This window comes from Numenius arquata, chromosome W, assembly GCF_964106895.1.
Source record: "Numenius arquata chromosome W, bNumArq3.hap1.1, whole genome shotgun sequence".
Classification (NCBI taxonomy): Eukaryota; Metazoa; Chordata; class Aves; order Charadriiformes; family Scolopacidae; genus Numenius; species Numenius arquata.
In genome coordinates this window covers 29260123-29275118 of record NC_133615.1, presented here as the reverse complement: position 1 = coordinate 29275118, position 14996 = coordinate 29260123, and the positions used below count along the sequence as shown (strand labels likewise).

General features: G+C 46.1%; 1 protein-coding gene across 48 annotated transcripts in view; it reads left to right on the top strand.

Moving 5' to 3' along the window:
- Positions 1-14996, top strand: part of LOC141476573 (CUGBP Elav-like family member 4) — an 800950-nt gene that overhangs the window by 43804 nt on the left and 742150 nt on the right. The gene's annotated exons all lie outside the window — the stretch shown is intronic.

Here is a 14996-nt window from a genome sequence, read left to right as displayed (position 1 = left end):
GGAGATGTGGTGGTCGGAGGCCGTCTTGGTCTTCGCGATCATGAAATGGTCAAGTTTTCAATTCTTAGTGAGGTAAGGAAGGGGGTTAGCAAAACCTCCACCTTGGACTTCCGGAGGGCAGACTTTAGCCTGTTCAGAGCCCTGGTTGGGAGGGTCCCTTGGGAGATAATCCTGCAGGGCAAAGGGGTCCAGGAAGGCTGGATGCCCTTCAAGAAGGAAATCCTAAAGGCCCAGGAGCAGGCTGTCCCCATGAGGCACAAGGTTAAAGGGTGGGGAAAATGGCCGGCCTGGATGAACAAAGAGCTCTTGATGGGACTTAAGAAAAAAAGGAGGGTTTACCACCTTTGGAAGAAGGGACAGGCAACTCAGGAGGAGTACAGAGATCTTGTTAGGTTATACAGAGAAAAAATTAGGAAGGCAAAAGCCCAGCTGGAGCTCAACCTGACCATCAATATAAAGGACAACAAAAAAAGTTCTTATAAATACATCAACAAAAAGAGAGTCAGGGAGAATCTCCATCCCTTACTGGATGCGGGGGGGAAACATTGCGACCAAGGACGAGGAGAAGGCTGAGATACTTAATGCCTTCTTTGCCTCCGTCTTCAATAATCGGATCAGCTGCCTCCAGGGTGTTCAGCCTCCTGGGCTGGAAGATAAGGACGGAGAGCAGAACAACCCCCCCATAATCCAGGAGGAAGTAGTTAATGATTTGCTTATGCACCTGGACACGCATAAGTCTATGGGGCCGGATGGGATTCACCCAAGAGTACTCAGGGAGCTGGCGGGAGAGCTCACCAAGCCTCTCTCCATTATCTATCAACAATCCTGGTCAACAGGAGAGGTACCAGATGACTGGAGGGTGGCCAATGTGACGCCCATCCACAAGAAGGGCCGGAAGGATGATCCGGGAAACTATAGGCCTGTCAGCCTGACCTCAGTACCGGGAAAGATCATGGAGAGGATCATCTTGAGTGAGCTTTCACGGCAAGTGCAGGGCAGCCAAGGGATCAGGGCCAGCCAGCATGGGTTTATGAAAGGGAGGTCCTGCTTAACCAACTTGATATCTTTCTCTGACCATGTGACCCGCCTTCTCGATGCGGGGAAGGCTGTGGACGTTGTCTACCTGGACTTTGGTAAGGCCTTTGACACCATCCCCCACAGCGTTCTCCTGGAGAATCTGGCAAATCATGGCATAGACAAGTGTACTCTTCACTGGGTAAAAAACTGGCTGGGTGGCCGTGCCCAGAGAGTTGTGATTAATGGGGTGAAATCTTCTTGGCGGCTGGTCACCAGTGGTGTCCCTCAGGGCTCAATTTTGGGGCCAGTCTTGTTTAATATCTTTATCGATGATCTAGATAAGGGGATTGAGTGCACCCTCAGTAAGTTTACAGATGACACCAAGCTAGGTGGGAGTGTTGATCTGCTTGAGGGTCGGCAGGCTCTACAGAGGGACCTGGACAGGTTGGATCAATGGGCCAAGGCCAATGGGATGAGGTTTAATAAGGCCAAGTGCCAGGTCCTGCACTTGGGTCACAACAACCCCAGGCAACGCTACAGGCTTGGGGAAGAGTGGCTGGAAAGCTGCCCGGCAGAAAAGGACCTGGGGGTGTTGGTGGACAGCCGGCTTAACATGAGCCGGCAGTGTGCCCAGGTGGCCAAGGCGGCCAACAGCATCCTGGCCTGTATCAGGAATAGCATGGCCAGCAGGAGTAGGCAAGTCATCGTGCCTCTGTACTCGGCCCTGGTGAGGCCTCACCTTGAGTACTGTGTTCAGTTCTGGGCCCCTCACTACAAGAAAGACATTGAGGTGCTGGAGCGTGTCCAGAGGAGAGCCACCAAGCTGGTGAGGGGTCTAGAGAACAAGTCATATGAGGAGAGGCTGAGGGAACTGGGCATGTTTAGTTTGGAGAAGAGGAGGCTGAGGGGGGACCTCATTGCCCTCTACAACTACCTGAAAGGAGGTTGTAGAGAGGTGGGTGTTGGCCTCTTCTCCCAAGGGAATAATGACAGGACCAGAGGAAATGGTCTGAAGTGTTGGCAGGGGAGGTTTAGATTAGATATTAGGAAGAATTACTTTACTGAGAGAGTGGTCAGGCACTGGAACAGCCTGCCCAGGGAGGTGGTGGAGTCGCCATCCCTGGAGGTATTTAAGAAACGTGTAGACATGGCACTTCAGGGCATGCTCTAGTGCCTGAGATTGTTGGTTTGCATCTGGTTGTGGGTGGGTGGTGTGTGGTTGTGGGTGTTTGTTTTGGTTTTGGTTTTGTTTTGTTTTTGGTGTTTGTTTGGGTTTTTTTTTGGGTTTTTTTTTTTGTGGTTGGACTTGATCTCAAAGGTCCCTTCCAGCCATGAAGATTCTGTGATTCTGTGACACTCTCACCCAAATTCATGTTGTCTCCAAACTTACTGAGGGTGCACTCAATCCCCTCGTCCAGATGTTAAAGAGAACTGGCCCCAGTACCGAGCCCTGGGGGACACCACTCATAACCGGCCGCCAACTGGATTTAACTCCATTCACCACCACTCTCTGGGCCCGGCCCTCCAGCCGGTTTTTAACCCAGCGGAGAGTACTCCCATCCAAGCCATGGGCAGCCAGTTTCTCCAGGAGGATACTGTGGGAGACTGTATCAAAGGCCTTACTAAAGTCCAGGTAAACAACATCCACCAAGAGACCAAGGTAAGGATGACTCTTGCTTCTCTAGGGGAAATCTGGAACCTCTCTACAGTGAGAAAAAACTGTTTCCTGAAGCCTGTGCACTCACCTTTGCTTTCGTGCGTACCATCTGGGTCACTACAAGACTACTCTATCCCCAGAGAAACAGCTATCTCTGAGCCTCACTGCATTTCTATAGCTGCTCAGGAGACAGCCTATCAAGTCCTAAATAATAGTACCCTGTCTTGCATCTGGATCTCAGCTGACTTATTTTCAAAGGACAGGTGTTTGTTTCTGAACAGTGGCATATCCTGTAATTATGTACATTTAAATATGAAGGGGGAATCAAGAGCAATTTTAAGGGCATGTGGATCTGGTCTTCTGCCAAAGTGCTTTATTCTATAATGAACTCTTCCTTTTAAGCCACTTTGCAGACACTTCAGCCTGAACCCAATATCAATAATGTAGGTTAAATTACACATCCTTAACAATATTTAACCCTGGGGCCTCTTCTTGGGCCATTAAACACCAGACAGTACACCAGCCCGGGGTACTGGGATAGGAGGTAAAAGTTGGGAAGGCAGCCCATTGATGGGTAACTAAAAAGAGAAAGGACAACCTTGACCTAAGGTGTATGAGTTCAGCATTGCAAACAGTAAAGCAGACCTTCTCTTTTGGGCTCTTTGTAGTCACATTTAAATAGTCAATAATTCATCACTTACAGTGAGAATGCTAAATGCAGAAAGCAGCAAACTGTAAACTGAAATGGCTAATCCTTTTTAGCATGATCCATTAACAACAAAATATTAAATGTGAATGGGAGAATGAGAAGAGACTTCATGAGCAAGTGCATTGGCCTTTTGCCTCTGAGGAAAGGTCTATACCTTCATTAGGTTACAAGCATAAGTGGGTCACACAGGTCTAACAGACATTTGTCCATATCACAAAACCAGTGACAGTCTGCAAGTACAAGCTAGAGCCTCAGATAAAGCTGAAGTTACAAGAGGACCCTGTTCAATTCTGTGCATCTCCCAAGCTGTATGTGGCACTGAGGACGCTACTTTGTTTCTTTAGCTCTGTCTCCATTTCTGCAAAGGAGCAGTAACTCCTGTGCATCTTCATAGTGCTGGAAGGACTAGCAAGTTATATCAAATGCTTGGGGATTGTCATTAAGGGGGGAGGGAGAGGATATTACAAGTGGAAATGACACTATCTAAAATACTGATGTCACTGTATATGAAAACTGGGATGTAGTAGCTGAGCAGAAGAAGAAAGCAGCAAGAGAGGATGGAGTTTAGGATGCAGTTTTACATTTTTACGGTGTTTTCATTTAAAATCTTAACAGAACAGTATGACGTCAGAGGCAAAGCAGCTTAACAAGTACTCCCTGTTGTTTTGGGATAATGATCTCCAAACCCTTAAAACAAATCAAAGGATCAACTGTCCCATTTTAACCAGGATACTGAAAGACTAAAGGACCAGCTCTGAAAGTAGGCATTATAACCGTTCAGTGCTTAAGATTAACCTACTGAAATGGGACATCACTACAGATATTCCCTGCAGCACTTTGTGCCTGTGAATGATGCAATAACAGCCACAGCCTTTCCCTCATCCACCAAGCGGGTCACCTTGTCATAGAAGGAGAGAGATCAGGTTTGTCAAGCAGGACCTGCCCCTCATGAACCCGTGCTGGCTGGGCCTGATCGCCTGGCTGTCCTTCATGTGCCACAAAATGGCACACAGGATGATCTGTTCCATGACCTTCCCAGGCACCGAGGTCAGACTGACAGGCCTGTAGTTCCCAGGATCATCCTTCCCAACCCTTCTTGTGGATGGGCGTCACATTTGCTAGACACCAGTCAGCTGTGACCTCCCCTGTTTGCCAGGAGTGCTGGGAAATGATGGAAAGTGGCTCAGTGAGCACTTCCGCCAGCTCCCTCAGTACCCTCGGGTGGATCCCATCTGGCCCCATAGACTTGTTTATATCCAGGTGTTGCGAGCAGGTCCCTCACCACCTCCCTTTGGATTATGGGGGCTTCATTGTGCTCCCCGCCCCTATCTGCTAGCTCAGGGGTCTGGGTATTCAGGGAACAACCAACTCTACTACTAAAGACTAAGGCAAAGAAGGCATTAAGTACCTCAGCCTTCTCCTCATCCTTCTCCTCATCCTTTGTCACTATGCTACCTCCCGCATCCAATAGAGGATGGAGATTCTCCTGAGTCCTCCTCTTGTTACTAATATATTTATTAGTATAAAATTTATTTTATAAGTATACTACTACTAATAAATATAAATATACTAATAAAATAATATCTTATATAATATTATTATTTTATATCTTTTAATAATATAAAATATTATTTTGTATATTATAGAATAACATTATTTTATATATTATATAAAAAATATAAAAAATAATGAATATAACGATACTACTACTAATAAATACTAATATGTATTTATTAGCCCCTTCAGGGCTGCCTCCCAAGGGACTCTGTCAAGCAGGCTCTTGAAAAGACCAAAGTCCGCCCTCCGGAATTCCATGATGGCAGTCCTGCTGGCTCCCCTCCTTGCTGCCCTGAGAATTGAGAACTCTATCATTTCATGGTCACTGTGCCCAAGACGGCCTCCAACCATCACATCCCCCACAAGTCCTTCTCTATTCACAAACAGCAGATCCAGCAGGGCTCCCTCCCTAGTCGGCTCCCTCACCAGCTGTGTCAGGAAGTTATTCTCAACACCCTCCCGGAACCTCCTAGACTGTTCCCTCTCAGCTGTATTGTGTGCTCAGCTGATATCTGGTAGGTTGAAGACTCCCACCAGGACAAGGGCAAGCGATCTTGAGACCTCTCCCAGCTGCTTATAGAATATTTCATCTACCTCTACATCCTGGTTGGGCGGTCTGTAACAGACTCCCACCGCGATATCAGCCTTGCTGGCCCTCCCCCTGATTCTTACCCATAGGCACTCAACCCTACTATTACCCTCAATTAGTTCTTGACATTCATAACCCTCCCTAACATACAGGGCCACCCCTCCTCCTCTCCTTCCTTTCCTCTCCCTTCTGAAGAGTTTGTAGCCATCCATTGCAGTACTCCAGTTGTGCGAGTCATCCCACCATGTTTCCGTGATGGTGACTACATCATAGCTTTCCTGCCGCACAATGGCTTCCAGCTCCTCCTGTTTGTTGCCCATGCTGCGTGCATTAGTGTAAAAGCACTTCAGCTGGGCTACCGGTCCCACCACCTTTTTGGTGTCGGAAGGCCTAACTTCTGCCTGACCGTTCCCAGCCTCAGCCATAGTTCCTAATCCATCGATGACCCTTGCGTCTCTGCTGATGGATTCCCCCCCTTCCCCCTTCAAACTTGGTTTAAAGACCGTTTGATGAGCCCTGCCAACTCCTGCGCAAAGACCCTCTTCCCCTTTTGAGACAGGTGTACCCCATCTGTCTCCAGTAGGCCTGGTGTCATGTAAACCTTCCTGTGCTCAACCAGCAGACCCATGCTTTCAGATGGGTCTGGAGTTTGAGAGAAACAGGGAGGACTTTTGCTTTTGCAACGTTATCCTGTGGATGAAACACTGTTGAGTCTTTCACTTGGAAACAGCTATCAGAGCTCAGAACAAAACTTGAGTAAGTGTGACTGGAGAGAAAGGAAAAAGAGTCCTTTTGTTCATATTTTTATCATGACTATACAACATTTCCCAAATGAAAGGTTGGGGTGTTAAAAGTAGTGACCAAATTTGCCAGCACTTCTGTTACAAGATTTTTACACCATCCAGCATCCTAAAAGGAAAGATTAATTTCTGTCATTACCTTCCATAAACTGCTTATTTAAAAGTTTAATTCCCACTTTGTGCCTGTGAATGATGCAATAACTTTCTCTTGCTATTTGTGTTTTCTGGCCCAGGCCAGCATCAAAGGCAGCAGTATGAAATTAAGGAGTGCTTTGGTTTTCTATTCAAATCACTCTGTATTCCAAACCTGAGTCCCTGCCTCCCCTCATCCCAGGTAGACATTTGCATCCTTTAAATGACCTTGTTTATTCTATGTGTCAGAATATAGTTATCTGAATATTAATTATGGTTTTATTGAAGTTCATCGGTTGAGTGCAGGAATTGAGAATTCTTCTTTCAGTTGCAGCCACCTGCTTAGATTTCTGTGTTTATCTGCTTCACTGAGTTTAAATCAGTTTCTGTAAGTGAAAGTCTGTTGCTTTGAGCAGATGTTAATGCTCAGAAATAGTGTATAGTCTGCCATTACCATATGTAGCATAATGCTAATAAATAGAGGCATGTACCACCACTGAAGGTGATTTTGATTTCCATGGAAAATCTCCCCCCCATCCTGCCAGCCTCTTTCCTTAGGGAAGCCTCTGATGTATACAGCTTTTAAAAGTGAGGGACCTTCCTCCCACCCCCGGCAAGACCTTAGCAAATGGTCCATTCTGTTTATGCTACATTTGGATGATTAATGATATTGCATGTTGTAACTAAATTGTACTGCTATTATCATCAGGTCACTGCTGACAACTAGATATATTATCTCTGGGGTTCATATACAGATAACAATTTTAACTATGTGGATAAGTAAAGGCTTGATATGTCCTAATGCTAATGTAAATATTACTGCATATTAGAAGTTGCTAATGCACCGTATATGGGGATTGCATTACACAACAGCGGCCATCGGGTAGCTGAAGCTGGTGTGATTGTTGCAGCAGTGGTTTTCTACTTTATCCTCCTTGTTAATATTTTTCCCCTCCCTAAGGATTTGGAATAGAATCATAGAATCATAGAATCGTCTAGGTTGGAAGAGACCCTTGGGATCATCGAGTCCAACCATCTACCCTACTCTACAAAGTTCTCCCCTATACCATATCCCCCAACACCACATCTAAACGTCTCTTAAACACATCCAGGGATGGTGACTCAACCACCTCCCTGGGCAGCCTATTCCAATGCCCGACCACTCTTTCCTAATGTTCAGTCTAAACCTACCCTGTTGCAGCTTGAAGCCATTCCCTCTTGTTCTATCGCTATTTGCTTGTGAGAAGAGACCAGCACCAACCTCTCTACAGTGTCCTTTCAAGTAGTTGTAGAGAGTGATGAGGTCTCCCCTCAGCCTCCTCTTCCTCAAACTAAACAGTCCCAGCTCCCTCAATCGTTCTTCATACGACTTATTCTCCAGGCCCTTCACCAGCTTCGTTGCCCTCCTCTGTACCCACTCCAGCACCTCGATATCTCTCTTGTATTGAGGTGCCCAAAACTGGACACAATACTCGAGGTGTGGCCTCACCAGTGCTGAGTACAGGGGCACAATCACCTCCCTACTTCTGCTGGTCACGCTATTTCTAATACAAGCCAGGATGCCGTTGGCTTTCTTGGCCACCTGGGCACGCTGCCGGCTCATATTCAGCTGCTTGTCAATTAGAACCCCCAGGTCTCTTTCTTCCAGGCAGCTTTCCAGCCACACTTCCCCAAGCCTGTAGCGCTGCTTGGGGTTATTGTGGCCCAAATGCAGAACCTGGCACTTGCCCTTGTTGAAACTCATGCCATTGATTTTGGCCCAATGATCCAATCTATCTAGGTCTCTCTGTAGAGCTTCCCTATCCTCCTGGGAATCAACACTCCCGCTTAACTTGGTGTCATCTGCGAACTTGCTGATGATACACCCTATGTCCTTGTCGAGATCATCAATAAAGACGTTAAACAGAAATGGTCCTAACACTGAGCCCTGAGGCACACCACTTGTGACCGGCCGCCAGCTGGATTTAAATCCATTGAGCACCACTCTTTGGGACCGTCCAGTCAGCCATTGCTTGACCCAGCGGATCGTATGCTCATCCAGGCCGTGTGAAGCCAGTTTTTCCACAAGAATTCTATGGGGGACAGTATCGAATGCTTTTCGAAAGTCCAGGTATACAATATCAACAGCCTTTCCCTCGTCCAATAATCTGGTTATCTTGTCATAGAAGGAGATCAGGTTCGTCTGGCAGGACCTGCCTTCTATAAACCCATGCTGACTAGGCCTGACCCCCTGGTTGCCCATTATGTGGGTTTTGATGGCACTCAAGATGACCTGCTCCATGACCTTCCCTGGTATCGAGGTTAGACTGACAGGTCTATAGTTTCCTGGATAATCCATTTGTAAAACATGACAACCATTTAGGCTCAAAGGGACCCAGCAGCTTTCAAGCAAAACTGTAATTAAACTGATTTGGGATGTCTTGGGTGTTCGGAGGGGAGAGTTCAGTTGCCTCTGTGCTCTCCTGGCTCCCTGCTCAATGTGGTGCTCTGAGCTCCAGCACTAAAGCAGAGTCACTGGAAGAAAAGTTAGGGTATGGCCAGCTTACCCAAGAGCAGGAGAGCTGGAAATCTGAGAAAGCCAGGTCGTGAAAGTGCCTTCATGTTTGGTCTAGAGAGCAGATCAGCACTCCTAATCCTAACAGCTGCAGGTAACCATTTGAGAGAGAGATAGTATGGAGTCAAGATGAAAAATTTGAGAAAGGACTTATTGCAGAAATCCAGCAGCACAGCTCCTGGCTAAAGTTGAGAGCATATTGAAAAGGTTTGGAGGAGCAAGAATTCAAATTGAGTGAAGGCTCTGCCCCTTTTACTATTCATCCATCAATAACTGGCACATGTCATGTTAGGGATCAGACCAGAAATTAATTATTTTCGCTAATATTGAAGAACTTCATTGCACCAACCCTTATCTTCATAAATCCCAATATATACCAGGAGCAAAGAATGCGGAAGTCATTGCAATAATATCAGCAGAAAACTGGAGTGTGATAAGAATCAGCTTTACAAGCCTTGCATTTCCATGAGTCTAATTCCCATTCATAGGGAGGAAAACATATCAATCTGCACTGAAAAAGAGAAGAGAATAGCTGGATCAGAGCCCCCAACTGATTTATACTCACAATTTCCTTCTGAGATAGCAGCAACAGATGGGAAAAACAAAGTCTACCAGTAATTCTGTTCTCCCACCAGCACGCAAAGGGGAAGATTTTCCTAAAACCAAGAAATTACTAGAGTGAGATTTCATTGGACAGTGGTTACTTTTAAGTGGTTTGATCTCCCCACTTTCATAATTTCAGGTGGGTGATGTTTCCCATTTTCATAGATTCATAGATTCATAGATTGGTTCAGGCCGGAAGGGACCTCCAAAGGTCATCTAGTCCGACCTTCCCGCAGTCAGCAGGGACACCCCCAACTAGACGAGGTTGCCCAGGGCCTCATCGAGCCTTACCTTGAATGTCTCCAGGGAAGGGGCCTCAACCACCTCCCTTGGCAACCTATTCCAGTGCTCCACCACCCTCATGGTAAAGAACTTATTCCTAATATCTAATCTAAATCTGCTTTTTTCCAGTTTAAAGCCATTACCCCTTGTTCTGTCATTGCCGGCCTTTGTGTAAACAGACTGTCTCCAGCCTTCCTGTAGGCCCCCTTCAGGTACTGGAAGGCTGCTATGAGGTCTCCCCGGAGCCTCCTCTCCTCCAGGCTGAACAACCCCAGCTCCCTCAGCCTGTCCTCGTAGCAGAGGTGCTCCAACCCCCTGATCATTTTCGTGGCCCTCCTCTGGACCCTCTCTATCAGGTCCATGTCCTTTCTATATTGAGGGCTCCAGACCTGCACACAGTACTCCAGGTGAGGTCTCACCAGAGCAAAGTGGCAGAATCGCCTCTCTGGATCTGCTGGCAACACATCTCTTGATGCAGCCCAGGATGCGATTGGCCTTCTGGGCTGCAAGTGCACATTGCCTGCTCATGTCCAGCTTCTCGTCCATCAGCACCCCCAAGTCCCTTTCCTCAGGGCTGCTTTCTAATACCTCATCCCCTAGTCTGTATTGATAGCGAGGATTGTTCTGGCCCAGGTGCAGAACCCTGCACTTGCTCTTGTTGAACCTCATGAGGTTCATCTGGGCCCACCTCTCCAGTCTGTCCAGGTCCCTCTGAATGACATCCCGTCCCTCCGGTGTATCGACAACACCACACAGCTTGGTGTCGTCCGCAAACTTGCTGATGGTGCTCTCAATCCCTTGATTTCTTGTGTCAAGAAGTTGTCATCTAGGCACTCTAGGAGCTTCCTGGAGTGCCTGCAGCCAGCCTTGTTGCTTATCCAACAGATGTCAGGGTGGTTGAAATCCCCCAGCAGGATGAGAGCTTGTGATCGTGATGCCTCCTCAAGCTGGAGTAAGAAGGCATCATTGACAGGCTCCGCCTGGTCAGGAGGCCTGTAGTAGACTCCTACCACAGGGCTCCCTTTGTTGTCCTGATCCCTAATTCCTACCCTAATTCCTTTTCCACAGAGGAAGGCGTTAAGAAGGAGAAAGTTTTTGCACAGAAATAAAGGTGCAAGCCTGAGTTCCCAGCTCAGTAATTATAGCACACATTTTCTGCTAATTAAATGATATTTTTGAAAATAGATACCTAGAACCTGAAAAAAAACCCAAATCAGATCCCAAAGTACCCAGGACTGTGCTATATGAACAGAGAGGTGGTCGCAAATGGAGCCTTGTGATATTAGCTCCCTACTAATCATCACAGACCAGTGCATCATTTCACTCAACAGCTTGCACCTCCTGGGCAAGGGATTCATCTTCAAGGCAGCGTTTGGGTCTCTGAGCAGGAGCACACAACATCTGCAGGCCTCAGAGCAAAAAAGCAGAATTGGTCCCTCTGCTCCAAGCACACCTCTGCTGTAAAATCAGCCCATTCAACAATTTAAGAGACATAAAATAGGGACTGATCTGTATCAATTCATTTTTATTCCAGTGATATTCCCTTGACCACTGTTTGTACTTTTTGATCCGCAACTAAGGGAGAAGGCCAGAAACAGGAAAGAATAAAGGTAAGCCCAAAACGTGCTGCTGTTCTAGAGCAACATAAAACACAAGTTGAAGCTGGAGGGCAGAGGAGGGACAAAGAAGCAGAGTAGCAAAAGAAAAGGAGAAGAGAGAAAGGAAGAGAGAATTAGAGACAGAGCAAACAAGATTAAGTTTCATCTGACTTATTGGATGTACACTCGGAAAACAAAAGGCAGGGAGAGGAAGGGCAGAGGGAGGGAACATGAACTGCAGCAAGTTCTGTCCTGAGGCTCCATGCAATGGTTTTGTCAGAGGCTCTCTGAGGCTGGTGCCACTTTGTATGATGTGCAGCTTTAATGAAAGAAGGAGAGGGGGTAGGAGCAAAGGGAAAAAGAAAAAGCAGCTGAGACTCTGTCTCTTCCTCGGTCTCCGTTTGCAGAGACCTATTGGTCATAACTCTTGCAGGGCAAATAACAAGCGTTCCCCATCCAAATGTAAGCACATTGGCACTTAATCCTATTTTATAAAGGTTATAGTTTTACATAAATCACTCACTCTAAATGCACTTTAGTCATCCTCCTCATGTTAAGTTTCCCTTTAAGCCTAACTAGGCAAGGAGGATTTCTCCCACTGGCCCTCTGAACATGACGCCACCAAGATTGATCTATGCTCTCCATCTTCAATATCCCTGGAGGGATTCATCTATAATGATGTCAGGGGCTAAGCATATTCCCTTGCCATGGAGAGGGAATTAAATCCGTTGTTCCTCTGTCTCACTCAGGTCCAGTAGAGCTAAAAACAAGTTGTTTGGAGAGCAGAGAAAACTGGTGATGCTTCACTTTTGATGTCTTGCTCTCCATGCAGATTCCCTAATGTCTACTAAAGGGTGAGCTTAGTAGCCTTTTCTTCAGTGATTTCACTATCAGTTGTCCCATTAATGAAGTCTCAGAGACCTCTCCTCTCTATCATATTGTGCTGAAATTACCCAGTGAGTTTCAGGGTTACACAGGAAGAACAGACTGACAGACAGAGCCACCCCTAGGTAGGCAGACAGCATAGGTGCTTGAAAAAACACATTTCCTGAAGAAATCGGCTTAAAAGGTACCCACTGGCATAATTGCTGCAAAGCCTCTTTTGCCTGTTTTCATGCAGATGCATCCCTGATGGGGAAGGCGCATTCCGGCACCTGTACATTTTCTAAACGACTTCAGTGCTTGTTTCCTAGCAGGATATGCTATGTACCCAAGGAACTTCATGAGCTTGGACCAAGTTAGATACAATGATTTTAGGAAACTCAGAGCAGAGGTACGCTGCTCCAGCTGCTGCCTTTGCTTTTTTAGAGAGTCCATCAGGACGAACTGCCCTGTCATGGACACTGGAGCTTCATGCGGTACTTTGGAGTCAGAGGAAAAATTTAAAACAACAGTCATGAGAGAGTGAAGGAAATAAAAGCAGGGCTTGTGTTAGGCAGGGAGTGATAGTGAAACATTCATACACTCAGGAGGAGAACGCAGGCCACAGGATGTTTTTTTTTGTTTCTGTCCATGAAATCCATGCTGGTCTCTCCAAGCTCACATACAAACTCATCTGGCCACCAGTCCAGCCATTCCCAGAAATGCCTAAGTTAAGAATGAGACCATGACTCTTGCTGTGTTAGGAGGTACTTGAAACAGAATGAGTTGAAGCCCTGTAAGAGCACATAGCAGACCATAATGTAGACAATCCCTACCCATGCCTGGTCTGACCTACAAAGGGGATTAAGTTGACCCTTAAGTATGCAGTCTGGATAACCAGAGGCCTGGTAGAAAGCAGGGCTGGCTGCACTGACTTGTTACTGGAAGTCACCCAAGGGCACCAAACTGTCTCCTTTCTTAGTCCTCGGTCCTCTTGGTATGAAATGCCTCACTAAGAGCATTCCTTCAACAGGTGCCATCTGAGACAGCTAAATGTGCTGGGAAGCCTGAAAGGTTTTTTGACCAACAGAACTCGAGTTCTTTCAGCTAATATGGTTGAGCCATCCCTGTGGTCTCTCTCTAGGGCATCTTTAATTTAAATTTCACTTCTCTCCCCAGACACCCATTTTAATAGAATTTCTTCCAGTTTAGTCACTCAGATTTTTGGCCTATTCAAGTTATCTGAGGTCGGATAATCAGTTCAGAAATCATTGGAGTGGAGAAGTGGAGAGTTCAGAGGCAGTGACATCACCATCACATAGGCCTTGTCTTCTGAAAACTGAGCTAAAAAGCACCTTCTTTCCATGGAGAGAAGGTAAGTGAGTAACACCAGCTGGCAGGCCCCACTCAAGCTGTCTTGATCCCCCTCCACAGAACAGTTTCTGGTAGTTTGCAGAGGTACACAGTACACAGAATTTCCTGTGAGCAGACCAGAAATCTTTTTTAGTTTTGCACTAGCACAGAGTTAATCTAGTCTTTGGTTTTAAAATATGATTAGTGAGGTCTGAGACTAAATGAGTGCCTCTGTCTAGAATTAGAAGAGAAGCTGATATGCAAAGGGAAGCAGACCTTTTGGTCTTTCTGGCCTTACAGTGGGCAGGAAACAGTATGTGACTTCCAGTCAACCAATGCAAAACCAAGAGTCATTGAACTAAATTCCCAGTGTCTGATTCAGGACACTACTGTAAACAGACACTCAGGTCAGCTGCCTGCTATCCTCTATGCCTGAGATCCCCAACCAAAACCACTGTCTCCATACATATACATAGAAACATAGAATCATAGAATGGTTAGAGTTGGAAGGGACCTTAAAGATCATCGAGTACCAACCCCCCCTGCCATGGGCAGGGACACCTCCCACTAGACCAGGTTGCTCAAAGCCCCATCCAGCCTGGCCTTGAACACTTCCAGGGATGGGGCAGCCACAACTTCCCCGGGCGACCTGTTCCAGTGCCTCACCGCCCTCACAGTAAAGAATTTCCTCCTAATATCTAATCTAAATCTCCCCTCTTTCAGTTTAAAACCATTACCCCTCATCCTATCGCTATACTCGCTATATTATTTTCTGTTAAAATCTCCTTGACACTAAAAACCAGGCTAGGTCACGGAAACACAAAGCTTGTAGGTTCTCTAACAGTTGACAATGCACAATGAGTGTGATGTAGAGTTGTATCTATAAAGTTATGTAGATGGTAAATCTGTTATTGAAATCCCTTTGGAGATATGTACCTGACTGGTTTTGGATTTAGCTGTTAATCACTAAGACGTGAGTACTTTCTGTTTCTTTGTTTATGAATGCAGGTTTTTATCCTAAACATGCTAACTAGAATGTAGTATTCAAACTTCTCTCTTTCAGGAATAATAGGAGTTTCCCTCAGAAAATTAGAGCTATCAGGTAGTAATTCTTTTAACTGCTAAAGAACGCATAAGCTTTGAAATTCACTTTCAACAGAAACAGTCATCAGAGAAGCTGGCAAGTGGAGAAAATATTTGCTATTTTACTGGCAGTAGTGTTTAAAAAAGCCTGGTTCCTAGAGAAGCCCCTATCTGCTTACAACCCTTTAACTCTCTCTTTGT